The sequence below is a fragment of the Peromyscus californicus genome, unplaced genomic scaffold (genome assembly GCF_007827085.1).
Source record: "Peromyscus californicus insignis strain IS unplaced genomic scaffold, ASM782708v3 Scaffold_6__1_contigs__length_162567912, whole genome shotgun sequence".
NCBI classification, from domain to species: Eukaryota; Metazoa; Chordata; class Mammalia; order Rodentia; family Cricetidae; genus Peromyscus; species Peromyscus californicus.
In genome coordinates, this window is record NW_026294584.1 from 44,076,440 (window position 1) to 44,098,605 (window position 22,166).

The window sequence follows — 22,166 nt, forward strand, 5'->3', positions numbered from 1 at the left end:
TTATACATTTGCCAAAGGTGAGTTGAACTAGAGTAATATTAAAAGGTCTTTTAAAAAGTGATCACATGAAGCCGGGCGGTGGTGGCGCACGCCTTTAATCCCAGCACTCGGGAGGCAGAGCCAGGCGGATCTCTGTGAGTTCGAGGCCAGCCTGGTCTCCAAAGCGAGTTCCAGGAAAGGTGCAAAGCTACACAGAGAAACCCTGTCTCGAAAAACCAAAAAAAAAAAAAAAGTGATCACATGAACTTCTGACTTTACAAAATTAACTGGTGACATTTAAAAGTGTAACATTTAGCCGGGCGGTGGTGGCGCACGCCTTTAATCCCAGCACTCGGGAGGCAGAGGCAGGCGGATCTCTGTGAGTTCGAGGCCAGCCTGGTCTACAGAGCGAGATCCAGGAAAGGCGCAAAGCTACACAGAGAAACCCTGTCTCGAAAAGCCAAAAAGTGTAACATTTAAAAGTGTGTCATTAGTTGACCAATATATAATGGACTCTACAGTTTTGTGTTTTCATTGGTTACAATTTGGTGTTTTGTTTTTGCTTTTTTTTTTCCCCTTGCCTCTTTCTCCTTTTAGGTGGCTTTTTTGGAGGGGGGGAATTACTGTATTTTTGTTTGTTTTTTTGAGAAAGACTTTAAAGTTGGGTGAGTTGGGGGGAGAGGAGCTGGAAGGACTTGGGGGAATGGAAGAATATGATAAAAGACATTTAGTTTTAAAAGTTGTTTTATATAATTAAAATAAAAAATAAAAGTGTGTGAGTGTTGAGCAGCAGCTTTCCAGTTCTGCCAGCAGGGGAGCTCAGGAGAATGAAGGCAGCTGTATTTTACTAAAATCCCCGCTCCTTTGGGTTCCTGTGAAGCTGGTCTGTATCTGTAGAGTTTTCAAACCATGCATGCAGCACTTTAAGAAAAACGAAACAGAGCAGAATAAAAGGACAAGAGCTCATCACACGCATGTGACTACATATGTGTGGCATGAGCTCATCACACGTATATAACTACATGTGTGTGGCATGTACTTTCCATGCTGTAAAACCCAATCCTTTCTTGGAAAGAAAATGATCTACTAGGAAAGGTTAGAAATTATGCTTGAAACCAAGTGGGTGGATCACATGTAGATTTAATTTGAATTGGAACTATGCCATCCTTCTTATCTTGGTAACTAATCCATAAACCAAGATGTGTTTACACTATGCTAAACACCAATCCTAAAGGTATCTTGTAAGTCATTCTTCAATCCATCACCCTGTAATCTGTTCTCCCTGAGGGGTTACGACCAGATGAAAGTTAAAAAAAAAAATCAAAATAAAACAAAAAACCCAACAATAAAAACCTACTTCAAATCCATTTCATAGGGTTGTTAATTATTAAGTAGGATTAAATTACAGTAATAGCAGCTATCACACACTGAGTGCTTATCATGTGCCAACGCATGTTTTATACATTGTACACACCATTAACTCCCTTGATCCTCTCAGTAGTCCCATAAAGTAGACACTAACATGATTTGTTTTACAGATGAACACATGAAAAGCTAAGTCGGCTGCCTGCCATGTCATTAGTGTGAGACTGGAGTTTGAGCATCTTGAGCCAAGCTTTTGGTATGTAGGTAGTATGAGACATGGGGTTTAGCATCTCGAGCCACGCTTTTAGCATGTAACTAGTGTGAGACACGGAGTCTAGCATCTCGAGCCATGCTTTTAGTTGCAGAGCTGATATCAGTACCACAATTGTTATGACGTGGGGAGAAAGGAAACATGAACTACCTCAGGTCCAGCCTCATTTCTCCATGCTTGATGCCCCAGGGCATGCACACCATGCTTCCCAGAAGAGCAACAGAACGTCCACCTTTTCTCTGTGCTGTAAGGAGCGGACTCCTTACCTTTTTGCAATAAAGGCTTCTCATCTAAACCACAGAGAGGCGGAGTCGGTTGTAGTGCTGGTCCCTAACTTTCATCCGTTCTAAATGCCTCATCTAGGACTCCTCTCCACAAGCCACTGACCTTCTGGTGTTGGACCTCCTGGGCTGACTGTCTGGAGCTCCAGGGTGCGGTCTTTGTTTGCATCCTCTGACTAGGGGCCTCACCAGCTTCAAACAGGCTCTGAGGGAACTGTAGGTCCATCACTCTGTGGCAGGTATATAGTCATGATTCAGGAAAACAAGAACTGATATGCAGCCAAACTATGTTAAACACCACTCAAACTGCCATGTAAAGGTTATAATTTGGATGTGAAAGGTCACCCTATAGGCTCATATGTTGAATGCTGAATGAATACTTGATAGAGCTGTTCTGAAAAACTGTGGAACCTTTAAAAGGTGGGATCCACCTTGCTTGTGCACTAGCTCTTGGGAGATTTGAGGAGTCCCAGAGCCATCCACTATCAACACCTGCATGCCTTCTTGATGGACTGTCCCTTTCAAACTGTGAGACAAAGTAATCCCTTCCTCCCTTCAGACTGCTTCTCCCAAGTGTTTGGTCCCAATGAAAAGTACCTAGTACAAATGCTGGGTAGACAGCTATAATGCAGCCCTTCTTCATCACGTGAGCTAAAGTAGTCTGCAGCTAGCAAATGAAGGCAATACTCAGGTCTTCATCTGACACTTAACTACAACTGCAGACTTTTATCATGCAAGCACCTTTTGGGCAAAGAAAAAACAAACCACCGAGGATTTTTAAAATAAAAGTTATCAAAATTAATATATGTGGATGGTTTACACACTGTGACATGGAGGATTAAATTTCAGAATAGTTTAGGGTATTTTTAAATGTAATGAAACACTTGAATAAAATCTGGGGCTTAACTGCAGTGACTGTTATACCACACTTCCTTTTTATCTTTCCATACAGTCTCTAGGTGACGTAAAAACTAATAAAGTAATTATTCTTTTATAACATACAGTTCAGACAGAGCACTGTTAAAATAAAATCTTCCTTGAATAACACTGTTTACATATGACTGTTAATTCACAGAAGAATCAAGAAAGATGACTTTACTATCCATCGTTAAAATGATTTTTAGGTATTTTAAGGCTATTTCTCTTAATGAACAGACTGAGCTGTTCATTTCTATGAAGTACTCAGTGTGTTTGAAACCAGTACATAGTCTGGGACACACACTGTGGTTTTCAAAAAATAAAAGGATGATTCAACAGTGTACTAATATGGTCAATCTGCTTCTGAGAAAGACACCCTTGGGAGAAGACAGTGATGTCTGCCCTGAGCAGTGCGGCACTTGCTGCAAGGGGTAATAGCATGTGGGGACTTTTCTGATGCTGCTACTCACTCTTCCCGTCCACTTACCCTGCCCATTTCCTGAGCTGAGACAGGAGCATTCTTTTGCAAGACAGCCTGCAGAAGAAGGGAGAACCTCAAATATGGCAATTAAGCTTTTCTTCTTTTTAACTGGACACAGAATGGTTCATGGGGCAGGAGAATCAAATACAAAACAGTTTCCTTTGCAAACATAATTTATTAGCATATTTAAAACTGCAACCAGGGGCTGGGGACACAACTCAGCTGGTAGAACACTTGCCAAGGTTCCATCCCCAGTACATAAAACCAGGCATGGTGCCACAAGCCTGTGACCCCCTTCTTGGGATGTGGGGACAGGAGGATCAAAGGTTCATAGTCACCCTTGGCTACACAGTCAATTTGAGGCTAGCCTGAGGTCCCCATAACACCCTGTCTCAAAACACAACAAAAACAAAAACTGCCATCACAAAACCCCCTGCATTTATGCCAGAAAAAACAGCATGGCTACCAACTTTGTAGCCAGCAGCATTTGCTTATATTAAGAATCTGGCTGAGGCCTCCCGGAGTCCAGAAAGGAGGGCAGTTGTTCTGGAGCCGAGGAAGAGTGCACAGAGCTGGGAGGACAGGGAACACTTAAGGGAGGAGCTATTGTTAAAGGAGGAAGTTGCTCTGGGTTTGAAAGCAACTCACAAAGCCTTCATTGTCGCAGGATGAGGGTGGGCCTCTGTCCTTCCTGCCCTCAAGCTGGCAAGGTGGAGAAACCAGTGAACTAGGATATGAGTGGACACTCACAAAGTAAGTAATGTTTTAAAACCGTAAAATACATCCTGATGGTAAATTTTTAGCAAAGCGTATCCTCGAATTCTTAAGGGACAATGAAGACTCCGAAACTGTCCAAACATTCTTGAGAAAGAGGAGCAAGGAAGGGACAATGCTACTGACTTCCAAATACACTATAAAGCTATCGTGATTAAAGCAGTATGGCAATGTCATTAAAACAGACAAAACCAGTGGGAAAATAAACCTATACGTATAGTCAATCGATCTTGACGAGGACGCCCAGACATATGGAAGAACAGGCTTCTCGATAAACAGTGCTGAGAAGATGAAAAACAATAAAACAGGTTCTCTTACACCCTACAAAATAATGTGCCCCATGGGTTGGTGAGGTGGCTTAATGGGGAAAGGCGCCTGCTGCTGCCAAGCCTAACAATCTGAGCTCCATTCCCAGGACCAGAGTACCTATCCCTGTGAGCTGTCTCCTGACCTCTGCACATGTACTGCGCATGTGTACCTGGAGTGCATGCTCATACACAGTAAATACATATAATGTAATTTTTAAATTTAAAACCAGACACAAATGGGCTAAAGACTTAAATTTAAACCCCGAATGCAAGAAATTATTTGGAGAAAACAGGGGAAGCGTTACGTCATTGCATCTAGGCAGGGATTTCTTGACTATGACAAAAGTACAAGCAGTAAGAGCAGAAGCAGACAACTGGGACCAGAGCAAGTGAAGAAGCTCAGCAGCGCACAGAAGACCTGTCTCTCCTCACAGGCTGTAGGGTAAGCCAGCTGTCAGTCATGTACCTGACAGGCATACTGAGCATGCGTAAGGGATACCTGTGGCCCAGAGGCAAAACCACCTCATCTCTAAAGTGGGCATTTCTCCGAAGATGACATACAAATATGACCGTGACGCCCATGTAAAGATTTCCAACATTACTGGTTTGCAATAAAATGCCAATCAAAACCACAGTGGGAGCTGCGTGAGGTAGAGCACACCTTCAATCCCAGCACTCGGAGGCGAGCAAGCTGAGCCCTGTGAGGTCCAGGCCAGCCTGGTTTACACAGCAAGACCCCGTCTCAAAACAAACCACAGTAGGCTATTGCTTCCCAACCTTTCAGGATGGTTACTATAAAAAACAAACAAAACGTGACAGCAGAGAGATGAGAAACTGCAGCCCTCACACAGCATCCGTCGATGTAAAAAGTGGCTGCAACAACATGTACACTACACATGTACGCACACACAATGACTCAGTGCGCATGTGTCCATCTCCTATCTTCCTAATCCCCGATACGGCCACACCTGAAGCGCTGATACAGACACACCTTGCTGCATACAAGCACTTCAACTGGAGGAGGTACTCCTAATTATATTACTCTATCTGATGATTGAACGTGCAGTACAGTTTTCAAGAACGCACTTGAGAACTTGTAACACCAAAATTATTAAAGTACTCCCAACTGCAGAGCGCTTGGGTCGCTGCATTTATTCTATTACACCCTCTGATTTCCTTGTCATCACGGCTCATTCCCATGTAAAATGAGAAGCTCCTTAAAACTGCAAACAGCACTCCATTATTATTTGGACCCAGTTAGCCTGAGATTCCAAGGAGGCTCTGGGTGCCACAGGATTCTCTGTGAGGGTAGGAAAGCATTTCAGGCTGGGCTTTCTGATCGTGTGAGCATTAAACTGGACGGCAGTAGACCCTAGCCTTATGCTTTCAGCTGATGCTTAGCATGCAGGACTCACGTGGGTGTGCAGAGATGTGAACTCAGCCCCTCACATCTGCACAGCAGGCACACCAGTGACTGAGCCATCTCCCTAGCCTAACATTATTTTCTTTGCCATATAAATCCAAAAACATCTACAGGAGACACGAACGTGACAACTTCCTGCTCCAGCTTTTGGCAGCATTATCGTATCTTGGGCCTGGCAGTTACAGTGGCTATTCGTTGAATGCAATTACTGTGCACACTACCTCAACAGAGACGTGGAGGACTTCAGTCCCAGGTTCAAAACCAGCTGTCTGGAACATACTGCTTCACCTCTTCTTGTTTAACACCCTTCTAGTTAGTCTCACTTAAGCTTGGCTGCCTGACACAGGCTTCTTTCTGTCAATTTTCAGATCCCCAGGAGCCCTGACAAAAGAACAGTTTCCTAGGACAACAGCTAGGAAGGTGGAAAACGTGTAAGACACATTTTAAAATACACGCTCTCCACGTTTGAGGTTACAAAACCCAAATGCATCCTTTTATGTGCCCAGCTACTGTTTGATTTGATCCCTTAAGCCGACAGCTCTATCTACCCAGCTCTGTGGTTCTCGGACGTCGCTGCAATTCCGTCCTGTGACACCGAGCTTACCTACTGAGAAGAGGAGGGACAGAGACGGCCTGAGGATGCCAGCAGGTAGTCCCGCACTGAGCCCCTAGCGGCTGGCTCCAGGCACTAATATACACACACACACACACACACACACACACACACACACACACACACACACACACACGCGTGCACTGGTGTTTCCTACCAATTTCCCTTTACTTATGAGCAGAAAACTGTGTGAAACAAGGACAGGTTAGCAAACGGTGAGAATCTTATTTCTAAGCAACAAGAGAAACAGTCCAGTCCAAGACAGATGGACGACTACTGCATTAATTTAAAAGAACAGTTTTGTACATGCTAGTCCTTAAAATCTGTTCCGGACATAGTACAGCCTTAGAAGTGCATAATTAGGTGTTTTGTTTTGTTTTTTGAAGCAATCCTGCCTCTGCACTCAGTGAGAACTTCCCCAAGTAAGCACTGCACCGAAGCTACCATGATGTTCCAACTGGGGCTTTGAAGCAAAATGTCAGTACCCTGGATTTCTTTTTCTAAAAATGTGTTTTGATTTTTAAACTTTTTCTATGTATGAGTATTCTGCCTGCATGTATAGATGTGCATCACGTGCACACTCCATGCCTAAGGAGGTCAGAAGAGGGCATCAAATCCCTGGAACTGAACTTAGGGTGTCTGTGAGCAGCCCTGGGGGTGCTGGGAAGCAAACCTGGGTCCTCCTAAGCAACACGTGCTCTTAATCACTGAGCCAGCTCTCCCATCTCTGGCTTTATTTTTCCATTGCCAAGTTTGTAAATAGGAACAAATGCACCTCTAATGTAATAAAACTAAGCCATCGAAAAAGCAAGCTCTAACTTCTCTTGGAGAAGTGAGGTGCCCCTTTCAAAATCTTTGAAATGACCCAGGTCTGAGAAATAACTTCTACATGATTGTTTTGTAGCCCCTGAACATGAGGAAGGACAGGACTGGGGTTTTATCATGAAATCCTCTTCTCCATTACATCTCTACTCCTTGAACCAAATTCTCAGGTCGGAATACTTAGTTCATCAGATGTCATCTGTAAATGGCAAGTATGTTTGAGGGGCTGAGGCAGGAAGCTTCAGTACATTCTACTATAAAACATATCCACATGCTATGAAAGCTTAAGGTCCTATGATAATTTCCAGAAGAGAACAGCAACGCAATACTACATTTTGGCCAGCAGGTGTCTCTCTGGAGCACTTGACACTAACCAAGAAAAGGACCAGTTAAGGAAGAGCCACCATTATTCTAACTCTACCACCGTGGACCTTACCACTTACTGGGGTAGGGAGGTGGTTTTGAGATCAGAGCACCGCAACGGTTATGTTTCTGAGAAACTGTACATTTCAATATAAAAATTATGACAATTAATGCAGAAGTAGTATTTTCTTAAAATTATTTCATAGCAAGATCTTTGTGTGGGGGCAAACGCATTCATGTGCATGTGTACATGGAGGTAGAGATCAGAGGTCACTGTCAGGTGTCTTTCTATCATCCATGGCCTTTTATGTATTTATTTATCGGTGTCTTTCTACTACCCATGGCCTTTATTCATGGCCATTTATTTATTTGTTTGTTTATCAGGTGTCTTTCTACTACCCGTGGCCTTTATTATCCACCTATCCATCCTTCCATCCATCCATCTAGGAGACAGAATCTCTTACTGAACTTTGCTCAACCGATTTGGCAAGACTAGCTGGCCAGTGAGCTCCAGGGATTCTCCTGTCTCTGCCCCACAGAGCTGGTGACTGATTACAGATACATGCTGACATGCCTGGCCTTCTCCATGGGGCTGGATGCAAATTCAGGTCCTTAGTGATGAGAAGCACTTTACTGACTAGCTTACCTTCTACGTCCTGCTTAATAGTGAGATCTAACGGCACAAAAGGATGTGTCTTTCAAAATGGCAAGATGGCTCTTTGTAAGGAAAGTAATGTCAAAGCTCAGACAGACAGCTGAGCAGGGGATGGCCAACAGAAAGCAAGAGCGGTCAGTTACAACAAGGGGAGAGTCTGCTGCAAAGACTTAAGTAGCTGAAGACCCAGGTTCGGATCTCAGCATCCCCATGGCTGCTTAGACTCATTTGTCAACTCTAGTTTCACAGCATCTGATGCTCTTTGGCCTCTGAGGGGAAGGCACATGCACAGTGTACACACACACACACACACACACACACACACACACACACACACACTCAGGCAAACACTTGTACACATTACATAAATAATTTAAAATTAAATTAAGGCAAGTCTGCAGCGTTTTAGAGACAAAGAAACAGCAGTGCACGGAACAGAACTCAAGGGCAAAGACCCACGGGCCGCTGTCACAGGACAAAAGCCTCAGGTCTACGAGAGGTCAATACCCTGGAAGTCATGATCCACATGAAAAGAAATAGCAAGTGTTAACATAAAACAGACTAGTGGGCCAGGTGTGGTGGCACACGCCTTTAATCCCAGCACTGGGGAGACAGAGGCAGGCAGATCTCTTGTGAGTTTGAGGCCAGCCTGTTCTACACAGTTGCGTTCCAGAATAGTCAGGGCTATGTAGAGAGACCTGGTCTCCAAACAACAAAAAACAATTAGGAAATTGTGACAGGTATAAATGCATGCAGTGCTAACCGGTATTTCCTCCTGTGGGTCTGAGTGTCGCTGACATACTCAGTACACCTGGTGTGCTGGTGATGGCCATGCTAGCACCTCCCCAAAGAGCAACCACACAGGTAGTATTACACCCCAAAACCCAAGCAGGGAACCACAGCAAACACCAAGTGGCACTGTATTTAGGATAAGGCAGGTAACTTACCACGCCACATCAGAGGGAAGGAAGACACATCATGAAGACCATCTAGAGGAAAGTCTACCAGACTGGTCCCTGACCCTGAGACAGGGATGCTGACGTATTGAAGGAGAGGAACCAAGAAGAGAGAGAAGTTGAAAAGGAGGGGAATAAAGTCCAGAGCATCGCCACACGAGGAGACAGAATCCGAATACATGTGCAGAACCGAAGAGACACAGGTGAATTGAGGAGGAAGGGCTGTGCTCCCTACATCCACAGGCACACGTGTATCTCTTTATCATCACCACTGGCTCGGTGTCAAAGCCTTCGTGGTACCACAAAGTTGGACGTTCAACAATTGGGAATTTTTCATCCAAGTTATCTGCTGCTCCCAGAACACGGGGTGCTGTTTTTTTTTTTTTTTTTTTTGGTTTTTCGAGACAGGGTTTCTCTGTGTAGCTTTGCGCCTTTCCTGGATCTCGCTCTGTAGACCAGGCTGGCCTCGAACTCACAGAGATCCGCCTGGTTCTGCCTCCCGAGTGCTGGGATTAAAGGCGTGCGCCACCACCGCCCGGCTGGGGTGCTGTTTTTAATGTCATCTTTATGTGTCATGAATGCCAATCCCTAAGTCACCTTAGTGGCCACCTTAAATAAAACTATTTTTCGTTTTCCCAAATGATAAAACTCTTAGGGTCCTGGCTAGATGGCCCAGTAAGCAAAGGTGCTTGCCACTGAGTCTGATGATCTGGGGTCAATCCCTGGAACTCATTTCGTGGTAGAAAGAGAGAACAAACTTGTCCTCTGATGCCCGTGTCCCCTGCCTCAGCACAAACTTTATTTCAAGGCTGAGCAGGGAGGTGCCTGTCACCCCAGCACTTAGGAGGCAGAGGCAAAAGGATCAGGACTTTTGAGAGTGGCCTGCGCTACCTGAGGCTCTGTCTTCACAAGTTTTGAAGTCATAATAATTACTATTACTTAAAATTATTATTATTAAAGTATCAACAAAATTTCAAAGAAACTCTTTAGTTTCAAAACTGAAACCAATTTCACATTCGAAGCTTTTATGAATGGGTGCTTGAAAGCAAAAATAAATTGGTATACCAAGATAGTTTCTTTCTTTCCACTAAGGCCATTTCTGGACTTACCAAGGCTGCTCATTCACCCTTGGAACAAAAGGTATGGCTTTGTGTGGAGTTTTCTATGTTTGCGACTAGTTCATTTGGAGCTTAGGTATACCGACAATAACTTAGAAAAGGGCAAACACACACGGTTTCCTGTGTCAGATACTATTCTAAGCACTTATAAACATTAACGTAATAAATATACACACAGCTAATTTCACTTACGTGTTTGGTGGTTTAATGTGTTCCATTAGAAGGGCCATTAGGTTGCTGCAGTTTTTCCCCCTGCAAAAGATGAGGACAGGATTGTTAGCAAGTGCTTGCAAAGACGCATCCACATTTTCAATCATGTTTCCAAACTCAGGAGAACCTTAATCCATCATTTCAGGCTAATTTTATTGCGTTCATTTAAAAAAAGACCCATTTGAAAAAAATCATCTCTCCATTCAATAGTAATAAGGACTTGAAAAACAAGTATCCCATGGCTTCAAAGACAACCACGTAACACCACGAATTCAGTTTAGCCGAGGCTCCCCTCACTCTGGATTCTTCCATTGGCTATGATCACATTTTGTAGTATCGAGGTGTGAGGCCTGTGTACCACAATGCACCAGTGGAGGTCAGAGGACACTTGTAGCAGCTGGTCCTCTCCTTCCACCAACCAAGTGGGTCTTGGGGATTGAACTCAGGTCATCATGCTTGGAGGCAAGCACCTTCATGGTTAAACTGTTTTGCCAGCCCCTTTTCCAAGTCACCCTCCCTCTGAAGACCATTTATTTGTAGGTGACCATCTAACTGCTCACCTTACCCTATGAAGTAACTGCAGCTCTAGAGAGAAGACCAATCCATAGATGTAGCTTTAAGAACTACCTAAAGGTTCAACACAATATAATGGGAAAGGTCTCAAAAAGGAGGGTTACTGTTAAGGCAAGGTTCAAGTGACATTTATCCTGGAGTTTGAGGCCTTCCTCAGGGTCTCTCACTCTCTTAGCCCCTCAGCTGTGGTGGAATGCCCCTAACAGACTAATAAGGTCCTAATACCCAGCATTCTTTTGTAATGGAAAACATAACTGTCAAAAACCCAGCAGCTCCGCCTAGTTTCATCAATAGTTCCTGTCCTGCCAGCACACAAGTGCATCCTGAGAGCCCCTGAACCCTTGACTCCAGCATCTTCTGGCAGTTTGGAGAGGACCACCCATCCATGGACTGATTTGTCTGATGAACCCTGCTGGAGCCACCACCAGTGAGAGTCCTTCTCTGCCCCTCCAGCCCAGGCCCTCCTTCACTGCCCTTCCCCAGGACGAACAAGAACACACCTCTAGCTCTTATTCCCTTCCAGTCTTTCACCCAAGATGCGTCTTGAGGAACCACCATAAAACATACATCAGACGGGGTTCAACCATACTCACTCTTACCCTGGATGTTCTGATAGACACTTGGCCTGCTCTGGTCCTGCCCCCCTCCTCTGCAGTTCTGACTCTTTAACCTTCTCTCACTAAACCACAAGGTCCCTGTGCTGGACCTGCTCATTTAATTGGTCCAGGTGACTACAGGGGCTCAGTCGATCTGTTCTTGAATGATTGATAGCCCAGGACTATTAGAACCCAAGGTACCATCACCCCCACAGGGAAGGTCTGCCGGCCAGACCGCATGGCTTCACGGCCACGTGCGGACCTCCCTGGGCTGCCCCTTACTCCAAGAGAACCAGGAACCAGATGGGCTCTGTCTATATTCTTGTCTCAATTGTTGTTGCCGTTTCCTATGCTTCTGTGGCCAAAATAAACCTGAAGCTATTAAAGGAGAAAGAGCACAAAGTTCAAGATGACTGAGGAGCAATTCTGCAGCAAGGCCTCTCTGGCAGAGGTTACTAAGAAACACCATCAACAAAAAGGAAAACACACTTTTGGCCAAGGAAGTCCTCCGCGGGTACAATGCTGGGAAACACATTCAAAAGTCCGCGTTAGCTTCAGGGTGCCACCACAAGTGAGGCAGTGAGAAGTGTGAGGACTGGAGACGGCCTTGCTGCTGCCTTCCTCCCATGCCCAGGGCACACAGGACCAGTGCCATGGACCACTGTGCTCTCCTCCCACTTGCCTCACACAAATCGACAAGTAATTGTCATTTCTTAACTGGATGCCTGGTGTTTTAAAGGGTTCACGGCTGTGGTTAATTTTTAAAAGATGTTCCCCTCACGTTCACGTTTCAGTTCTCGTAAGTGAGGGGATTAAGAACAAACTGGTGGAGAGACACCCCCCCACACACACACACACACAATACCTAAGTTCTAAATCCTTATCAAGACACGGGGTTAGAGAGCCAGCTGCACTCACTCTTGGAATGGTGGGCATGTAAATAGGCCAGGCACAGTTCTAGAGACACATGCCGAAGACAACCCCTGCTCTGGGAGGAGGGACATTCTAGGAAGAGACAATGAACACTTGAGAAAACCAGCACACACACTGGATGATGTTAAGTGTCGTGTAGAGAGGAGGAGGAGAGCGTGAGCTGGGGGTGGGGCATTTAAACGGTGGTTAAGGGGCACCTTACTGAGAAACTGATGCATGATCCTGGAAAGGGTATGACAGGAAGTACAGTTTGGGAGTATATACATATATACATATATATATATATATATATATATATATATATATATATATATATACACACACACACATTCCTACACTGGTCACTCCCAAGTACTAGTATTTTTCATTTATTCTGAAAATATAGGGCTTTGTCCCTAGCTAAGGACAAAGAAAGGCCCTCATATTTATGTGGCCATGGCAGTCGATGAGTGTTTGAAACATGGTTCTCCACATGAAGATCTACTGTCCACAGCCAAATAAACATCAAACACAAGCACCCTACAACCCAGCTTCAAGTGTTTGGCTGGACCAGTGTGAGGTCAGCCCCCCCCCCAAAAAAAACGCCTAGCACCTCACAAAGGAGGCCTCATGTTTCTATATACCGACTTTGGCCTTGATAACTGTGATAAGGTGACGGAGAGTACAGTGGACATGATGAAATTCTTTACAAAGTAAGTAACCTTTTTATTCTCTGCTCTGTGGATAAATGGGGGTGGGAAGAGGCCACAGTGCAGAGTGTCCTAAAAACCAACGGGTTGCCAGTCTGGGAGCAGCTTTTTGTTGAGTCCCTCAGCCTTGAAGGCTGCTGTCTGTCAGGAGTGGAATCCCTGCCCTCCCTTTTCCACAACACCTCAGTCCAGTGCTGGCCTGGTCTTAGCTGCAGACCAAAGCAGTACAGCCGGTATTTAACTCTCCGAACTGACATGCTGTGTTCATTCGGCTTCTCTCAAGTATGCCAAGACAGGCGAAGCCCTACTGGTGATCTCGAGGCTGCCGTACCGCCCTAAGGCAGTTCTTTCAGTGTCAACGTGTACACAGCTGGGACCAGGGAGAGCACACTCGGATCCAGGAGGCTCGTGAGCAAACGACATATCGCGATGGTCAACACTTCATCTCCGAACTGCTTTAGCTCATCTCCTGCTCCTCTTCGACAATTCTCAGCATCTATTTCCTGTTTAGTTTGCTTCTAAGGGTAACGGTGCACTGACAAGATGTCCCAGCGGGTGAAGCTGCTTGCTGCCAAGCCTGACCGCTGGACTTCCAGCTCTGGGATCTGCACTGTGGAGGAAGGGAACCAACTCCTGAAAGCTGTCCTCTGGCTTAAACACCCAACTCCAAACATTTTTTTAAAGGGTAACATAGATAACTTTTTTTAAAAAAAATCATTTATTTAGATTCAGAGACTACAGCAGCATGCACAGGGTCTGCACATGTTCAAGCCAGATGGGCTCCCACTGCTGAGGGAGGAAGTGGACACTGGCTCCCACTTCTAACCAAGAAGGTCTGTGCAACTGACGTCCCCAAGCCAAGGAAAACTTAGCTTTCTCCAGTGGAGTCTCACTGTATAAATGAACCACACCTCACGGTAGACCCCACTGCTCAGCAGTAGGTGGTCAACACAAAATGAACTCAATGGTATTTTTTTGTTTCAAAGTGCTTTGTTGGAACGTTTTGTTTTTTGTTTTCTTGTCTTACTGATCTTGTGATTGTGTATTTTGTCTTGAGACAGGATCTCTCTATCTAGTCCTGGCTGTTTTGGAACTCTGTTTAGACGAGGCTGGTTTCGAACTCAGGAGATACTCCTGTCACTGTCTCCTAAGTGTCGGGGTTAAAAGGCATCTGCTACCACTATTAGCCTTTTGCATGCATGTTTTGGTTTTTGCCTTCTTTATTTTTTCCCGTGTCTGTCTGTGTGTTTCTTATTTTTGTTGGTTTTTTTTAAAGAGAGAAAGGGGGCGAGGAGTTGAGTGGTGGAGAGGATCTGTGAGGAGTGGGCGAGGGGGAATGTAATCAGAAAACACTGTCTGAAAACAATGTTTTTCAAAAATACTGTTTTTAGGATCCTCAGCAAATTCGTGAAAAAAGGCCCACTATAAAATCCTCAGGTGACTAAAAGGTAATAGATAATTAAAAAGAAACAGACTAAGTGTTAAGGGGAGGGCACACAGCAGAGAACAGACTCAGTCTGTGTGGCTCGTGTAGCTTACAGCCAAGTGAAGCGAGATGAGGGACCCGGGCGCAACATAAACAATTATTTTCAAAGTAAGGCACTTCCCTTACTGAAGACAGACTTGCTCACTCCTTCATCTCCTGTATCAGACATGGCAAACAGGCCAGGCTATAGATCCCTCCCCAAAGGCCATTTCACAACTTGGTGCGTCATAGGCACTATGCCTAGAATGCTTTCCCAGTTCCAGCCAGCCCTTCAGATGGGGACACTGGGCTTCACCCCAGCCTCTTCTGAAGTGGGTGCACCCGGCCCCCAAGCAGCATGGACAGCCTCCACTTGGCTCAGCACACTCAGCACATCCCGGCTGCATGCATGCACTTCTGCCCGACATTCTCTCTCAGATACAAACACTCAGACCAGGTCTCGGAAGGCAACATCGTGAGCTAGCTCTCCATGCAGCCACAGCGGTGACCACAGTGATTTGTACATCCATGTACTCACTGGATGACAGGGGCTCCAGAGGAAGAGAAAATGGAGAGGAAGGAGGCTGAAGCTACCACCTAACAAACAGGTGCACTGCAGAGCACGTGTGGGACCCGGGAGGAAGTTAGTTGGATGCACTTAATTCTGCATAGAGGACATGAGTTTCAGTGGGACGGTTTATCACTGTAGCGTGTTTGTAACCTATTGGTATAGCTGACTCTGGAGAAACAGCCCTGATAACTTGCTTTTAATTAAGAACACATTATTTCACACTACAAATAGATGAAACCATCGCTTGTGGTTTCCGGGAAGCCTGAAGAAGATGTGCCTATGGCACTACCCTCCCATCACAACCAGTCCGTCACTAGAACACACCCAGGCTGTCCACCCCAGGAACACACCTGCAATGCTCTGTGGTCTTCAAACGTTCCAATTTAGAGAAGCCCGCACCCCAACATTACTAATGAGTACAGAAAGGCAAACTTTATTCTACCGTTTGTTCTCTCTCTGAGAATCTAACACTACAGTTCATCAGTTTTTACAGGCTACTGGGCAACTCTTAAAACAGGTATATACTCTGTGGTCACTGCTATGAAGGGCCTTTCTCACTTACCACTTTTCAGTTTGATATAGGACTTTTCAACATCCCATTAAATAAGAAATCTGCGAACCGCAGCATCATTGCCAAGAACAGTAATTGCTATTCACAACAATTTCCGTAGCTCACATCAGCTCGCTCCTTACAGGTGCTCCAAGCCACACGTCCGACACCACAGAGCCAGCTCTGCTGGGTTGCACCGGCACCCCACACCCCATCAGTGCTCACCTTCTAGGTCCTCGTAAGTACCCCCTTCTCTGTCAGAGTCTGGGTAATGCCTAACGAAACAAGCCACAGCCTCCTCACAGCAGGTGACAGCTATCTATCTGCATAGGACCCTCCAGCTCCTGGCTCAGTACCCTAGCAGAGTGTGGTAGCGTCTCTCCATGAGAAATGACACAGGCTAGACTTCCTAAGACAGCTTCAAGTTGTAGACTTTAGAAGCATCAGCAGATGTTTCTCGACCTATCAATTTGTAATGAGATTTTAAACAGAACAGCTATTTTTCTTTTTAGAGAGATTAAAAAAAAAAAAGCTACCCTTGTATAGAGGAGGAGGGTAAGAAGTACAGCAACTGACCAAATTCGAACGGGATGCTGGGGTTGCTCACCACCAGAGGCTGTTGTTTGTCCAAAGGATCTAGCTTTCAAGTGTGCATGCGTGCAAATACGTGTGCCTGCGAGCGTGCATGTGTCTACTCTACCCATTCTTCCTTATATTTGAACAAATCAGCCAAGAAATAAAAAGGATAAAACTTCAAGTGAATGCTTGCTTCACAAGCAAGATGCTGTCGCTCTGACGTAAGAGAAAAGCTGCCTCTTCAGGGGAAGACCCCATCATGTTTCTAAGGATAAGGCCAAGTCCCCGCCCCGTGTGTTGTCACACACCACACACACACACACCTGTCACACTTACCATTCCGGTAACCTCTGGGGGAGATGAAACTGACAGGGAGGTTGGTGAATCAAGCCCTGGAGGTAGTTACTACCACTGGAAGCTCAGTTCTGTCCTGGGGGCTGTGAGGCTGGCAGAGCCCTCTTCTCACCCCACTCCCCACAGCCGCCACACGGGAGGCCTGGCCGTGCCTGCTCACAGCAGAGAACTCAGCAACAGGACTCAACAGGGCATAGGAGCCAGTAACTGAACACCCAACAGACCTCCAGGGGCAGGACGAGAGATGCCTGGCCGACCGACCGACCGAAAAGGGAGTGGGCGAAGGGCTCTGGCCACAGCCAGGGCCTGGGATGCCTCTGGGCAAAGGCAAGAAGTAGTTGTTGCTGGCGAAAGGACTGAAATTCCGGAGCCATTTCAAGGGAGTCTTGCCACAGAACCCTGCTGCGGAGCACAGTACCAGACGGTACACTGTATGTTGCCCACCTGGGCCTCACAGAAATTTGCGTAAGATCAACACCCAGGCAGAGATAGAGGCCAAACTTGGCAAAATAAAAAAGAAAAGTGCTGGGAAATAGTAGAGTGTTTTGTAAAATAAAAATATTTGTCTGGAATTGAGAAGGAAAAGAAATAACCCAACGGCATAGGACGTATCTTATAGATTAACGCATTCTGTACCAGTTCTGGGTTCGAGTCCCAGTACCACACCAAAAGAAAAACGAAACAAGGAGGAAGCAGCCAGCCAGGAGCCTAGGAAGGGTGAGAGCAGGACGGTCTCCAGCCAGAACAGAGAGTTCACATGGGCCTGGGCATGTGCTCGCTTCCATTTGGCCCACCCACGGATTCTGGGGCAAACAAATTCTTGGCTGAGCAGGTATGTGTGGGAGGCCTGATCATTTTCCAGCATCAGAGCTTTGCCCAGAACTACTTAATCAGGATTTTTTCAAGGTCACATATTAAAAAGCCGATGTTACGGCCTTACAAAACAAACAACTCTGGAAGTCCAGGGGACAGGAGGGTAGGCAGCGTCAGGAAGGGAAGGCCAGAGACTATTCTCATGTGATCTAACTTTCTATCCACTCAGAACACAGATAAGCAGGCATACACAGACACGAGAAATAGCAGCTAATTTTGCTACACATGCTTGTGCTTTCTTGGGCGCTCTCTTTCCCTCCCTCTCCCTCTCCCCCCCCCTTTCTCCCTCCCTCCATCCCTCTCTGGAAGGCAGAATTCAAACCCTCTTCAATGGGTCACTATCACCATCACTATAGCTCTTGCACAGAGGCAAACAGAGGGTGGTGATTCACCTAGGAACACACGAGGCTCCACATCCCTGTGGGCCCTGCTAGCCTGCCCCTCAATAAGACCAAACTGTAACAAGAGCCCTCTTCCAGTTATAGAAGACCTAAGGAATTTCTTCCCCAGCGTCCTGGTGTTCTTCAGGTGACTTTCTTCAGCATATTATCATCAGAACTAGTCTCTCCCTTTTAACACAGACAGGACCACACCATCCCCGATCCTTTAAAAAGCCATGTTTTGGAGGGCTGCAAACATCTCAAGGCTTCACCCACCACTCACCCTCTCACTGCCTATTTAGAAGACAGTCTAGCAAAGCTTTGACCCTGTTAGCAGTACTGGTGGACAAGCTTCTGAAAGGGCCTCACGGTTACTGATCGCAGTGGGAGCTCTGTTGCTGTCTTTTAAGTACACCTTGACGGTAAGAACATCCAGGATTCCCCTGTCCAGTTCCAGCTTGTTCCCTGGCGGGTGCCTGGAACTCTCCAGGATCTAACACACAACTAGGCACTCCAGATTGCTCATGTGGGCAAACAGATGAATGGATGAACAAACAGAAAGCGATTAATTCTTAGAGGCTGAGTTTAGGGCAAACTTATGACGCACATAAGAATCAACGGGCAGCCAAGCCGGGCACAGTTATCACTCTAAAGGTCTAAATCTGAATGAGGAAAAAAAAAAAAAATCAGCTGGCTATTAACTCTAAAGACACCTGAGGCACGTTTAAACAGGCAATGGAGTGGCATGGGGAGGGGCTTATTAACAATGGCTTCTATTTTCAAAACACACAGCTTATGCACTTAACAAAGACATAATGGGGTTAGTACGTGTGAGACCTACACTATTTTCCTATGACATCACACTCTCCCCAAAGGTACCAAGCCTTAGGATGCCATCTGTTCCCTCTATTATCCATCCCCACATCTGGATCTTTGAGTCCACAAAGGCCTGTTTACCCCCTCTTTCAGGAGGCTTTCCCCGACTTTCCAGACACAGGAGTTGCTCTTCTTGCTTGAGGTCAAAAGCACTTGGGGCTGAAGAGATGGCTCAGTGGTTAAGAGTAGAGTATGGGTTGCTCTTCCAGAGGACCTGGGTTCGAGTCCCAGCATCCATACGGCAGCTCACAACTGTCTAACTTTAGGTCCAGGGGATCCAACACCTTCACACAGACACACATGCAGGCAAAAATCCAATGCACACAAATACAAAGCTGTGGTTTTTTAAGAGTATGTTAAAACAAAACAAAACACTGGACTCTTTTTGTATACAAACTCACTCTCCAAACTAAACTGCAGTTATTTTTCCCACCTGTATTCTCGACCTATCCCAACTTCATCCCTGTACATGGGGAACAAAACCTTTTCTGAACACCCATCAGGCATCTGGTCAGTACAGACTTTTTTTTAAAGATGCCCATGAGGGGCTGGAGAGATAGCTCAGCTTAGATTAAGAGCACTGACAGCTCTTCAGGAGGTCCCAAGTTCAATTCCCAACAACCACATGGTGGCTCACAACCATCTCTAGTGGGAGCTGATGCCCTCTTCTGGCATAAATGCATACATGCAGACAGAGCGTTCATACATAAAATAAATCAATCTAAAATAAAAGGGAGGTAGGGGATGCCCACGAAGTGTTCCCAAGATACCAAGACATCCGTTTCTAATGTCCAAATGTATTCAACATTTTAAAGCTGTAGTTTAAACTCTGCAATGACTGATGTGCAAGCCTTCCAAAAGCAGCAGGTTGTTATCTACTATGTGACAGGTATCAGCCCAAGACACTGCATCCAGGAGGCTGCTTTCAAGGCCTGGCACACACAGGAGAACTCTGAGTGTGACATGCCATTGAGAAGTCTTTTGTGGTTATTGTGTTTTGAGGACAGGGTCTCACTCTACCCCTCAGTCTAGCCTGGAACTCATTATGTAGCCCAAGCTGGTCTCCCTCAGCTTTCCAAGTGCTGGGATTACAGGCTTAAACAGCCATATCTATCCCAGCTAAGTATCTGAAAACATCTGTGTCAGGGTCCGCTCACCTGTGTTTGTGTGTATGCAGTCCACTTCCTGAACTTATGGGAAGCATATATGTGCCAAGCCATTCCTGAGTGTGGACTCCTGGGCAACAGGGCCAGGGACATCTGCAAGGAATCACCGCACTTACAGACCTTTGGGATAGTAGCCTATCTGAGAAGGGTTCATTATTTATTCTAAGAACGAGACATTTCCTGTGTGCCTAGGTGTGATACGGATGTCAGCAACTCTTTCCTCGGTTTAGTTACAGGGCTACAGCTTGAAAACAAGAATTCCCTACCCCTTAGATTGGATGAATTGGAAACCAAAAAGCAGAGAACAGCCTGGGCACGTTATTTAAAATGAACCAAATCCTATTTTCAGATAATTATCTGTGAGGAAAGCTTTCCGAAGGTTACACATTTAAAGCAGAGTGTGCAGCACTGCTCAATACGGGGGCTGGTGTGAACAGAGCTACCACACAGTTAACAGCACCTCATTCATGGCTCTGTATTCAGGGGACACATGACCCAGGAGGCATGAGACTCTGGGTTCAGCACCTGCATCACAAACTAATCTGTACTTCTTTAACTGTTACGACCCTGTAGTGAGTAAACACTACAGAGTAAACAAAACCAAACCCGTGCTATAAACCATCGCTTGATTTCAGAAGTGGACTTTCCTGCAAGATTCTGGCTACCAGGGTTCAACCACCTACTGTACAGTTTAAGAACTTGTCTCAATGTTTCCCAAACCTTGGCCTATATGTTAGCTGCTCAGGACCTGGGCAGGTAAATCTACCTGTTCAGATGGAAGATAGGCTGATTTGGAGTGTAGCTCCACAGAGATTCCCTTCGGACAGAGAAAACAGTTAAGAATCATCCAAGGTGAGGCAGGTACTGGAAAGTGAGAACTCAGCATCTGGCTTCCACGGTTTGTTAACAGCACACTCAGTTCAAACACAGAAGACCCTCTGACCAAGACATAGCCGTCTTCTGTGTTAGAATGGAGAAGGTGATGCCCAAGGCTCACTTAGATCAAACTGAAAACGCCTAATGGTCTCCTAGAATATCTGAATGCCTAATAAACACAACAGAACAGCTTTGGATAACTCTACATTTGGAAAGCAAGGTGAATTCCTTTTTGCCTTTAGCAATCCTTCCTCTTCCCCACCAAGTATGTGGCCTATTGATGGATCCTGAAATGTATTAGTAGAGATGAAGATGGATAAAGTCAATAAAACAGAAACATGCTTTTATTATAAAACTCACATCCTTCCACTCGACCACCTCAAACTTCTTTCACTTCATCTGTTCTGTTTCCACATCTAAACCTGAACTTCCTGAGGACCAAGGATGAATTCCATCTTCTCTAGTTTCAGGTGCCTAGAGAGGCTGCAGGAAAGGGCAAGTTCAGGCAGCACTTGCCACTTAAGCAAGACACACTCCTCCAAAACGCCACGAAAGACAAGGCCTGAACTGCACGATAATTCTGTACTCTGAAAGCTCGAACATTAAGTTACATTTAGGTGTGTGTGGACTGTTGAGAGGGATCAGAAAACAACAACTGAGTTTATCAAATAAAGTCCTGCATACACATATAAATGGTAAAAACATCTCTGAGGGTAAGTGAACCTTTACAAGTAGCTACACTGGGGCCGGAGGTCTCAATTCAAGTTCAGGTCCCAGAAATCACACTGGGTAGTTCACAAGCACAGATACAGCTCTAGAGGAATTGGATACCTCTAGCCTCACAGGCACCTGTACTCATGGTCACAGACCCACCTCGTCGTACCTTTTTACAAACAGCTGTATGAGCAAAGAGTTCTGAGCCAATCTACAGTGAAAACTTGAATTCATAAGAATATTCAGTGACTGCCTATTGTGTGCTGGAGGAGTGTCACTGTGGAGTGCCATAGCGAATCCCCTCTGGGAACCACACCAGATGCCACAGGTAGTAACTGGCTTAGACCAACCAACAGGGCTTCTTAGCAAGCATGGCAGGAGAAACCCCACAAAAGCTGCCTGTGTGGGCTTCTCCTTGCAGAAATCCTAAAACTCAG

General features: G+C 45.6%; 1 long non-coding RNA gene across 4 annotated transcripts in view; it reads right to left on the minus strand.

Annotated features, from left to right (window-relative positions):
• Positions 1–22,166, minus strand: part of LOC128098800 (uncharacterized) — a 164,925-nt gene that overhangs the window by 61,498 nt on the left and 81,261 nt on the right. For 3 of the 4 annotated variants that reach the window (XR_008214338.1, XR_008214339.1, XR_008214337.1), the window contains one exon: positions 10,520–10,579. This is a non-coding gene — a long non-coding RNA (uncharacterized LOC128098800). Of the gene's footprint in view, positions 1–228; positions 9,290–10,519; positions 10,580–22,166 lie in introns of those variants that run through there. The other variant, XR_008214340.1, reaches the window with a different exon arrangement.